This window comes from Peromyscus maniculatus, chromosome X (assembly GCF_049852395.1).
Source record: "Peromyscus maniculatus bairdii isolate BWxNUB_F1_BW_parent chromosome X, HU_Pman_BW_mat_3.1, whole genome shotgun sequence".
NCBI classification, from domain to species: Eukaryota; Metazoa; Chordata; class Mammalia; order Rodentia; family Cricetidae; genus Peromyscus; species Peromyscus maniculatus.
The window spans coordinates 102,568,003-102,579,161 of NC_134875.1; the positions used below are offsets into that span (position 1 = coordinate 102,568,003).

Below are 11,159 nucleotides of genomic sequence, written 5' to 3' on the forward strand. Positions count from 1 at the left end.
GCATGCATCTGGAACCTGGGTCTTCAGCATCCTCCCTCAGCCCTGCCTTGTAGGCATATCTGTTACTGAAGCCTCAATGGGGGTTGGAGATTGCAGGTCAAAGCTGGAATGGCTACCCACTACACGCTCTATAGACCAGGCTGGCCTCGAACTGACAGAGATCCACCTGCCTCTGACTCCCAAGTGCTAGAATTAAAGCATGCACCACCACCATCCAGGAAAATCTTTATTCATTTTACATACCAATCACAAACACCCCTCTTCTCTCCTCCCACCCCTTTTGCCTTCCCTCCTCAACCCCTCCCTTCCCCTCCCATAAGAAGGTAAGGCCTCCCATGGGCAGTCAGCAGAACCTAGTACATTCAATAGATGTTGGTCCAAGCCCCTCCCCCTGCCTAAAGGCTGTGAGAGGTGTCCCACTATAGGTAGTGGTCTATAAAAGCCCAGCTCATGCACCAGGGATGGATCCTGATCCTACTGCCAGGGGGACCTTTAAGCAGATCAAGCTACAGAAATGTCTTGCTTATGCAGAAGGCTAGTCCAGTCCTATGGTGCTTCTACAGGTATTGGTCTAAATTTCATGAGTTCCCACTAGTTTGGTTTGGTTGTCTCTGTAGGTTTCCCCATAATGATCTTGATGCCCCTTGCTCATAGAATCCCTCTTCCCTCTCTTTGACTGGACTCCTGGAGCTCAGCGTGGTGCTTGGCTGTGGATCTCTGCATCTGCTTCCATCAGTTACTGGATGAAGGCTCTATGATGACAATGTATTCACTGATCTAATTACTGGGGTGAGCCAGTTTAGGCACCCTCTCCACTATTGTTAGTAGTCTAAACTGGGATCTTCCTTGTGGATTCCTGGGAATTTCCCTAGCATCTGGTTTCTCTCTATCCCCATGATGGCCCCCCTCTATCATGGTATCTCTTTTATTGTTCTCCCACTCCATCCTAGTTCAAGATCAACCATCCCATTCCATTATGTTCTTATCCCCCATCACCTATCCTCCATTGCCTGCCCCACATCCCCAATTTACTCATGGAGAACTCATCTATTTCCCCTCTTTTAATGTTTTCCATTTCCTTTGTTCTACAAAATTGAGACTTGATTTCTAGCCTCTGTCTGACCCTTGATATCCAGGCTTCCAGCGTATGTATAAGGTACAGAACCTTACAGGTAGGCCTAATGGAATGTCCTCATGTTAACAGAGAGTGAGGCTTTCTGAAGCAATTAAGGGTGCTCTTGTGGGACCTCTAAGTTCTTTTTCATGTGTGTTAGTTTAGAAGACTGAGTCTGACCCATGAGGCTCGGTTTGGCTTTTTGTTTCAAGATATGAGAAATACCTTCTCCCATACTTGTTCCAAATGTGAGACCCTCACTGGGGATCACTATAGTGAAACTATTCTGTCTTTGACTTTCAGTCCCCAAAACTGTAAATAAAGCTGTATGAAGTTAGTTTTCCTCAAGAATTTCACTGTAATGATGTAAAAGAGACAGGTGGGGTTCTTAAGGTTTAAATTACAGAGTTAATTACAAAAATGTGCATTGAAAGTAGATGACAAAATTATGGTCAGAGTAGAAATACAGTTGAGAGGGAGGATGACAGGCCAATACTAGGGAAAGAAAACTGACTTTGAAGTAAACCGTTATTTCTTTCTTTTTTTTTTTGAAGTGCTAAATACTCTTTATTTGATATTACACATAAATCACAGTAAGTGCCTTTCAATGGTGAAAGGCAGCATCCTTTCACAGGGAATTCTAATTAAAATGACATCATCAAGTCAAGAATAGACAGTTGCTTCCTGGCGTTCCATTGCCTGTAACAGGCTAGTGAATACAAACTGAAGCACAGGTGAGTCTTCTTGTTTCTGAGAGATTGATAGAATTTTCCCAGTGTTGAAACATATCCATATTCCCAGTTATATAAATTTAAATATAAAACTATTCAACAGTTTTGAGGTGATACCCCATCTTTGTGGAAAATATAACATTAGTAAGTCCAATCCAATCTTGAGAAAGTGAGAGCTGTGATAGTGACTGGAATTGTTATTTTTTAAAAAGATCATATCTACTTTACTATAAGTCATTTTTACTTAAATCAGGACTGTCCTAACAAAAACATTGTTAGCCATTCATGATCTGAATTTTGATGTATGAATTAAATTATAGTACACATTAAAACCCATGAGACATTTGTTTTGTAATAAATAAGGCAGTGGAATTACTCATTAGTAGCCTTTTTAAGATAAACTATTAGGTCTGCCCTTTCTCCCTTCTTAATTCCAGTGAAGATTATTTTTGTTCCAGGGATGTACTCTTTGGGATTCTGCAAATACTCCATCAGGGTGTCCTCTCCCCAGGTGATGACTTTGTTCTTGTTGGCATCTGTGTACAAGAATCCAGTCACCTGACCAGTCTTCCTCCCAAACAGACCATGGAGATTTGTTCCAGTCTTATGCTTGCCTCCCTTTTCCACAGTGTGGCACTGGACACACTTCTGAAAAAAAATCTACTTGCCTTTCTCAACATCACCCAGTTTTATTTCGCTCCCTGGTGACCAACACCTTGACTGCTATGACCCGCAGGTGGACGTCCCACTCACTACAAAACTGTTATTTCTATATGAAAAAAAATCAATGTGGCAGCACATTGTATTATGCTGTGGATGGTTGACTGATCAATAAAACGCTGATTGGCCACTAGCCAGGCAAAATGTATATGCGGGACAAAGAGGGAGGAGAATGATGGGAAGTGGAGGGCTAAGGCAGATGAGGAGCAGAATGTAAAGTACCCGTAAGTCATGAGCCATGTGGCAAGGTATAGATAATAGAAATGGGTTAATTAAGATAGAAGAACTAGATAGCAAGAAGTTTGAACCATTAGGCCAAACAGTTTAAATAATGTAAGTGTCTGTGTGTTTACTTTATAAGTGAGCTGCAGGACTGCCGGGGCTTGGCAGGACCCAGAGAGAAACTCTCCAGCTACAGTATCATATACATTTTAAGCTTTATATATATTTGCAATATAAAAATGTAGAAAATATCATACTTAAAACACATGTTTTTCCATATAATCCAATGATAATTTTATAAAACACAGCCAACCTTCTTTTATCTAATTTTGTATAGAAGGTGATTTTTTTTTAATTTTAGGAGACTGTTTTCAAACACTGATTAATAAAGTCAACATGTGTTATTTATACCCTTCTTCCATGTTGGCTTCATGTTTCACAAAATACTTTGGAGAATTATCTTATAAGGAGCTTGAAAAGTATGCTTTGATTTCAGTCTGTGGTCAGTTGGCTTTTTTGTTATATGGTTTGATGCAAAATAGTTCCTAATGTTGTGAATTTATGGTAGAGGAAATTGTTTCTTCTGTGGATGGAGGTAAAGATAGAGACAAGAAAAGAACAAGATCTCAATATCCCCTTCCAGCACTCTTTCAATGGCCTAGCTTCCACCCACTAGGTCCACTGTTCAGTGTTTCACAAATTGCAAGTTCTGCATACCATTTAACACAGGGATCTACAGAGGTTACTTATGTCAACAATGCAAATTTTTGATTTGATCAAGATTGATTCTTGCTTTAAAGTAAAAACAAAACAAAATATCCTTTCACAGGTAGTTGTTTTTCTTTTATCCGCTACTCTTGACATAGAACTGACTAGGAATTCTCCCTGTTTTGTCAGTTCCTTCCCACACACCTTGCCTATTCCACCTTTTAAAAATTGCTTGAGTATATTCTCCCCAATCTCTGCCAGTCCATTCTCTAAATCTTGGCTCTTGTTTCAGTCCTGAAAGATTTCTAGCAGACCACTTATGAGCTGCTATTGAATAGTATCGGTAGGGTAGTATCTTAAGCCTCACAATCACAAAATATCAGCAACAGTGACAGCAACAGTGGAAGAAAGGACAAGGGACCTTGTGATATGAACTACTCTTTACTTATGGCTACCTTTGTTTTGCCTGTGGTGAGGGTGAGGATTTAGTAGAAATTTGTGAGAATCATAAACTAAGTTTTGGAACTGAATTTTTAAAATGAATTAGCAGTAAAACTGTTCCTAATATGTGTGTAGATTTCCTAGAACTGTCATAATACATTATCATTAGTTTTAAAGACTAAAGTAAGAGTAACTTATTTCTCACAATTCAAGATACCAGCCATCCAGAATCAAAGTACTGGTAAAGTTTCTTCCTTCTCAAAGCTCCCACCAATTGTTGCAGGCACCGTTCTTACATTCCTCTGGTTTTTTGAAAAGTGTTGTGGCAGCATGACTCCAATCTCTAGACATTGTCTTCTCACAATTTTCACATTATTCTCTGTGTCTGCAAACATGTATCCAATTTTCCTTTGCTTTTTCTCTTATAATGATACCAGCTACTAATGTACTACCTACTTCAAATCCAAAATGAATTCGTTTTGAGGCCTTCAAATACAACTACAGATATCATATAATCAAATAAGGCTACATTCTAATATTCTCAGTGGATATGAGTCTTTTGAAGACACTGAAGAATCTATTTATATTTGTAGTTTTCAAGAATTGTTTTTTGGATGAAAATTCACATAGAATTGAAAAGAGTAAAATTTACAAATACACTATTAAAATTTGCTCCATAAACATAAATTCTGTGCCCTAATTTTTCCTGAGGTTCTGTTTTGAAATTTCAAAACAAAACTCATCGAAATTTAAAAGTAAGACAATTGTAATACTGTTTAAAGAATGGTTTATTCTTTTTCAAAAAAATTGCAACTACTTTGGAATTAAAACTGTAAACATGTGCCGGGCGGTGGTGGCGCATGCCTTTAATCCCAGCACTCGGGAGGCAGAGCCAGGCGGATCGCTGTGAGTTCGAGGCCAGCCTGGGCTACCAAGTGAGCTCCAGGAAAGGCGCAAAACTACGCAGAGAAACCCTGTCTCGAAAAAACCAAAAAAAAAAAAAAAAAAAAAAAACTGTAAACATGTATAAAATGCCATACTGAAATGAATAATGTTGTATGCTAACTAAAATATAAAAGAAAAATGGCAATCAGACTTTTCATAGATAAAATTTAAGCATTGATTAATATTAATGGAATATTAAGTTTCTACTGCTAAAGAATTTTATTATTGTTCAGTGGCACAATGAGATTTCAATATATTTGTGAATAATCAGGACCTCTTTGACTCAAGTTATGGTTTCTAAAGCTAATTCAAATTTAAAAATGAAATAGTAATATTTTTACATCTTGATTTTATATCTTTAATATCAGGTTTAGTAATTGACTTATGCAAAAGATTCAATAAAAATGAATATACATTAGTTAAGTAAGGAAGAGATACAATAACATGAGTTTCAGATATTAAATTCAAACTTGTCAGACTAGAAAATGCTGAGATACCTTAGGCATATCTTCCAGGTAGAAAATGATATTGTATTTTGTAATCATCTAGTTTCTGATTCTTTCCATATATTGCACAGTAGCATTGCTTCAAAATTGTCAATATTAAGATTTTTAATTTTAAAAGGAAGACAATATCAAATCTTCACTCTTTTTATTGCTTCTTTTTCCTTTACTGCTAATGATGCCTGAAAAAAAATCAAGAACCTCATACATGCTGTGAAATCAATCACTCAGTGAGCTATTTAACAAACCCCTCATTGATCTGTGTTTTTAAAATAACTTAAACTAAGTTTATTCCTTAACATTTCATACTTGTATATAGTACACTCTGATTGTTGTAACATACCAATTGCTTTCATACTACTTCTACATCTACTACAACCCATCCTCCCTATAAGTCCTTTCCCCATATCCATTCCTGTTTGTTTGAGGTCCACTGAGTCTAACCAGGGTTGTTTGCATGGCTATGAGTTTGGAATTATCCACTGGAGGGTGGAGGGCTCCTCAGGAGGTACATTATGATGATGATGATGAGTGTATCTCCCCATAATTCAATAGCAATTAGTGATTCTTCATGGAGAGGTAGGATCCTGGGCCTGGCCCTATCTGTAATTGACTCTTGAAAGGCTCACTCTTATGGAGGCATATGATAGGTACCCCAGGCATTATGTGATCACAGCTGCATAGGCTATATCATTCACAAAAATGTTTTCAAAGATTCTACCCCTAACATTTAATTATTTAAAATTCTGAAATTTAAACATGAGACACAGAAATGCTCTCCAGGCTACATTGATGCATCGATGACCCTCCAGTACACTTGAGCTTTTCAAATCTGTTAACTGTTAGCATCCTGTCCCTAGGTTAATGATCAAATAAAACTATCACTCTAGCTGTATCTGTATGGCTTGTGGAATGTGAGAGCCACTGCCTCTTCAAAATCACAGAATGAACTGCTTCTCAAGCATCATAGCTAACATTAAAAACAGCTATAATGTGATGCAAATTAACAGTTCCCCATCCTTATCAGTCACTTTAGAAAAAAAATGAAACAAACAAATAAATGCACATAAATTTCAAATGGATACCAGGTAGACTCCGGGTGTTAGTAGGGCACACAAACAGTACATCTAACATGTACTATGAGCACCACCCAGTGGCAGAAACATATACTGGAAACATTGAATGCAAAATTTTGTATTTGGGGTTCCCAAATGCTGGAGAAAGAAAAAGGATGCTGCCAAAATCCAACTGATATTAAATTTGGGCTAAAATTATCACCAATATCTGAAAACAAATTTTCAAAGTGTACACTTTTCCCTACTAGGCTGAACTAAAAGCAAAGAGAGAACAAAGCAAACGTTAAATTGGAAAGCATGCTTTTTTAAAAAGAAAAACAGTACAGTTCTTTCAGAATTTCACACAATTTATTTTAATCCACCCTCTCTTCTGTATCTGCTCAATGTTGTGTCCTCTTTGATTTCTTTGAACCTAGTAAGTCCAGTTTGTGCTGTCCATAAGTTATTCTTAGATTTGTAACTCTTCACCAGAAGTTCACCATGTTTTAAAAAGGAGGTAAAGTGCAGATAGGAGGAGCAAGAGAGAAAAAGAGAATGAATTAAGAGGCGTTGAAAGGATTGGATTTAATAAGGGGCATTATAAATAAAATATAAGAGAAAATTGTATTTTTTTCTTAACAAATTTTAAGGGAATAGTTCATTTTACATTTTTTGTTCATTTAATTTTATATGTATGTGTGTGTTCCTGGTGTATGCATATTTGTATAAATGAGCCTGGAACTGGAGTAACTGTGTTGCCATGTATAAACGGAGTTTCTCTGTCTCACCTGTTTCACAGCCACTTCCAAATAATCACTCAAAGGCTTATATTAATTATAAATGCTTGTCTGATGGCTCCAGCTTATTACTAACTAGCTCTTACATTTAAATTAACATATTTCTGCTAATCAATTTATTGCTACGTGGTCTGTGGCTTACTGGTTCTCTTGAGCATAATCCATAGCAACCATGTGGGTTCTGGAAATGGAAACCAGATCTTCTGGAAGAGTAGTCAGTGTTCTTAATGAATGAGCCATCTCTTCAGCCCCTAAACTCTTATTTTTTAAGTTGTACTTTGAAATTATGTTATTAACTAGCAGGTTTCTATAAGGTTTCTTCATACATCCTTAGTTTTGGTTAAATCACCTACTAACTTCCTTTTTTAACAATTCCTTCCTGCCATCTCTGTTTAATACTTTAATCCTCGGTGCTCTCCAAACTTCTTTATTTCCACATGTGTTTTATTATCCTTCCACTTATTTTTAAAGTTGGCTTGAGAGATGGAAGGCTCCCGTGTGTTTTTTTCATATACCCATTCTTTGGGGGTAATCTCCCCTCCCTTTTATCTCTTTTAATTAATAAAATTTTATTCATTTTACACACCAAAGATCCCCCTCTTCCCTACTGCTGCCCCTCGAGCTCCCCCTCCCAATCCACCCCCTATTCCCTCCTACAAAAGATAAGGCCTTCCACGGGGAGGTACATTTAGTAGAGGCAGGTCCAAGCCCCTCCCTCTGCCTCAAGGCTGTGAGAGTTGTCCCATCACAGAAGTGGGCTCCAAAAGACCTGCTCATGTACCAGGGATGGATTCTGATCCTACTGCCAGGGGACCCTTATGCAGATCTTGCTACACAAATGTCTCGCTTATGCGTAGGGCCTAGCCCAGTCACATGCAGGCTCCACAGCTGTTGGTCTAAATTGCATGAGTTCCCACTAGTTTGGTTTGTTTGTCTCTGTAGGATTCCCCATCATCATAATCTTGATGCCCCTTGCTCTTCTCTCTCTTCGAGTGGACTCCTGGAGCTCGGCTTGGTGCTTGGCTGTGGATCTCTGCATCTGCTTCCATCAGTTACTGCAGAAAGGCTCTATGATGACAGGGTATTCACTGATCTTATTCCTGGGGTAAGAAAGTTCAGGAACACCCTCCACTATTGGTAACAGTCTAAGCTGGGGTCATCCTTGTGGATTCCTGGGAACTTCCATAGCACCAGGTTTCTCCCTATCCCCATGATGTCTCCCTCTATCATGGTATGTCTTTCATTGTTCTCCCACTCCATCATCTGTTCCAGCTCGACCATCACATTCCCTTATGTTCTCACCCCCTGCCACAACCCTCCTTTGACCACCCCTTATCTCCAGTTTACTCATAGAAATCTCATCTATTGCCCCTTCCCAGGGAGATCCATTTGACCCTCTTTGGGTCCTCCTTGTTAGCTAGCTTCTCTAGAGCTGTAGGTTATAGTCTGGTTATCCTTTGCTTTACCTCTAGTATCCACTTATGAATGAGTACATACCATATTTATCCTTCTGAGTCTGGTTTACCTCAGTCAGGGTGATATTTTCTAGTTCCATCCATTTGCCTGCAAATTTCATGATGTCGTTTTTCCCTACTGAGTAGTACCCCATTGTGTATATATACCACATTTTTTTATTCATTATTTGGTTGAGGGACATACACGTTGTTTTCAGGATCTGGATATAATGAATAATGGTGCTATGAACATAGTTGAGTATGTTTCCTTGTGATATGATTGAACATTCCTTGGTTATATGTCCAAGAGTAGTATAGCTGGGTCTTGAGGAAGATTGATTCCAAGTTTTCTGAGAAACCACCATACTGATTTCCAAAGTGGCTGTGTAAGCTTGCACTCCTACCAACAGTGGAGAAATGTTCCTCTTGCTCCACACCCTCTCCAACATAAGCTGTTTTCAGTGTTTTTGATCTTAGCCATTTTGACAGATGTAAGATGGTATCTCAGAGTCATTTTGATATGCATTTCTCTGATGACTAAGGATATTGAGCAATTCCTTATATGTCTTTCAGTCATTTGAGATTCTTCTGTTGAGAATTTTCTGTTTAGATCTGAAGCCCATTTTTTAATTGGATTGTTCGGTATTTTGATGTCTAGTTTCTTGAATTTTCTATATATTTTGGAAATCAGCTCTCTGTAGGGTTACTGAAGATCTTTTCCCATTCTGTAGACTGTTGTTTTGTCCTATTTAAATACTGTGTCCTTTGCCTTATAAAAGCTTCTCAGTTTCAGAAGGTCCCATTTATTAATTGTTGCTCTCAGTGTATGCTACTGCTGTTATATTTAGGAAGCAGTCTCTTGTGCCAATGCATTCAAGACTACTTCCTGCTTTTTCTTCTATCAGATTCAGTGTAACTGGTTCTATGTGAGATCTTTCATCCACTTGGGCTTGAGTTTTGTGCATTGTGATAAATATGGGTCTATTTGTAATCTTCTACATGTTGACATCCAGTTATGCTAGTACAGTTTGTTGAAGATGCTTTTTTTTCCATTGTACAATTTTGGCTTCTTTGTCAAAAATCAAGTGCTCATAGGTGTGTGGGTTAATGTGAGGGTCTTCAATTCAATTTCATTGGTCCACATGTTGGCATTTATGTCAATACCCAGCTGTTTTTATTACTGTAGCTCTATAGTAGAGCTTGAGGTCAGGGATGGTGATGCCTCCAGAGGTGGCTTTATTGTGCAGGATTCTTTTAGCTATCCTGGGTTTTTTGTTTTTCCATGTGAAGTTGAATATTGTTCGTTCAAGTCCTGTAAAGAATTGTGTTGGGATTTTGATGGGGATTGCATTGAATCTGTAGATTGCTTTTTGTAAGATTGCCATTTCTTTACCATGTTAATCCTACCTATCCACGAACATGAGAGATCTTTCCATTTTATGATATCTTTTTCAATTTCTTTCTTCAGAGATTTAAAGTTCTTGTCATATAGTTCTTTCACTTGCTTAGTTAGAGTTACCCCAAGGTAATTTATATTATTTGTGGCTATTGTAAAGGGTGATGTTTTTCTGATTTCTTTCTCAGCCCATGTATCATTTGTATATAGAAGAGCTACTGATTTGCTTGAGTTAATCTTGTATCCTGCCACATTATTGAAGGTATTTATCAGCTGTAGGAGTCCCTTGGTAGAATTTTTGGGGTCACTTGTGTATGCTATCATATCATCTGCAAATAATGAAAGTTTGACTTCTTCCTTTCCAATTTGTATCCTGTTGATCTCCTTTTGTTGTCTTATTGCTCTAGCTAGAACTTTATGGAGTAAATATGCGGAGAGTGGACAGCCTTTTCTTGTTCCTGATTTTAGTGGAATTGCTTTGAGTTTCTCTTCATTTAATTTGATATTGGCTGTCAGCTTACTGTAAACTGCCTTTATTATGTTTAGGTATGTTCCCTGTATTCCTGTTCTCTCCAAGACTTTTATCATGAAGGGGTGTTGGATTTTGTCAAAAGCTTTTTCAGTATCAAAAGAGATGATCATGTGGTTTTTTTCTTTCAATTTGTTCCTATGGTGTATTACTTTGAAGATTTTTGTATATTGAACCATCCTTGCATCCCTGGGATGAAGCCTACTTGATCATGGTTGATAATTTTTTATGTGTTCCTGGATTCAGTTAGCCAGTATTTTATTGAGTATTTTTGCATCAATGTTCATGAGGGAGATCAGTCTGTAGTTTTCTTTCTTTGTTGCATCTTTGTGTGGTTTTGGTATCAGAGTAACTGTAGCCTCATAAAAGGAGTTTGGTAATGTTCCTCTGTTTCTATTATGTGGAAGAATTTGAAGAGTATTTGTATTATCTCTTCCTTGAAAATGTGGTAGAATTCTGCACTGAAACCATCTGGTCTTGGACTTTTTATTGGTTTGGAGACTTTTAATAACTGTTTCTATTTCCTTAGGGGTTATTTGTCTAT

The 11,159-nt window shown here is 37.7% G+C and overlaps 1 pseudogene; it reads right to left on the minus strand.

The window, feature by feature from the left end:
• Window positions 1-2,108: 2,108 nt before the first annotated feature.
• Window positions 2,109-4,331, minus strand: LOC102907825 (cytochrome c pseudogene; annotated as a pseudogene).
• Window positions 4,332-11,159: the final 6,828 nt, after the last annotated feature.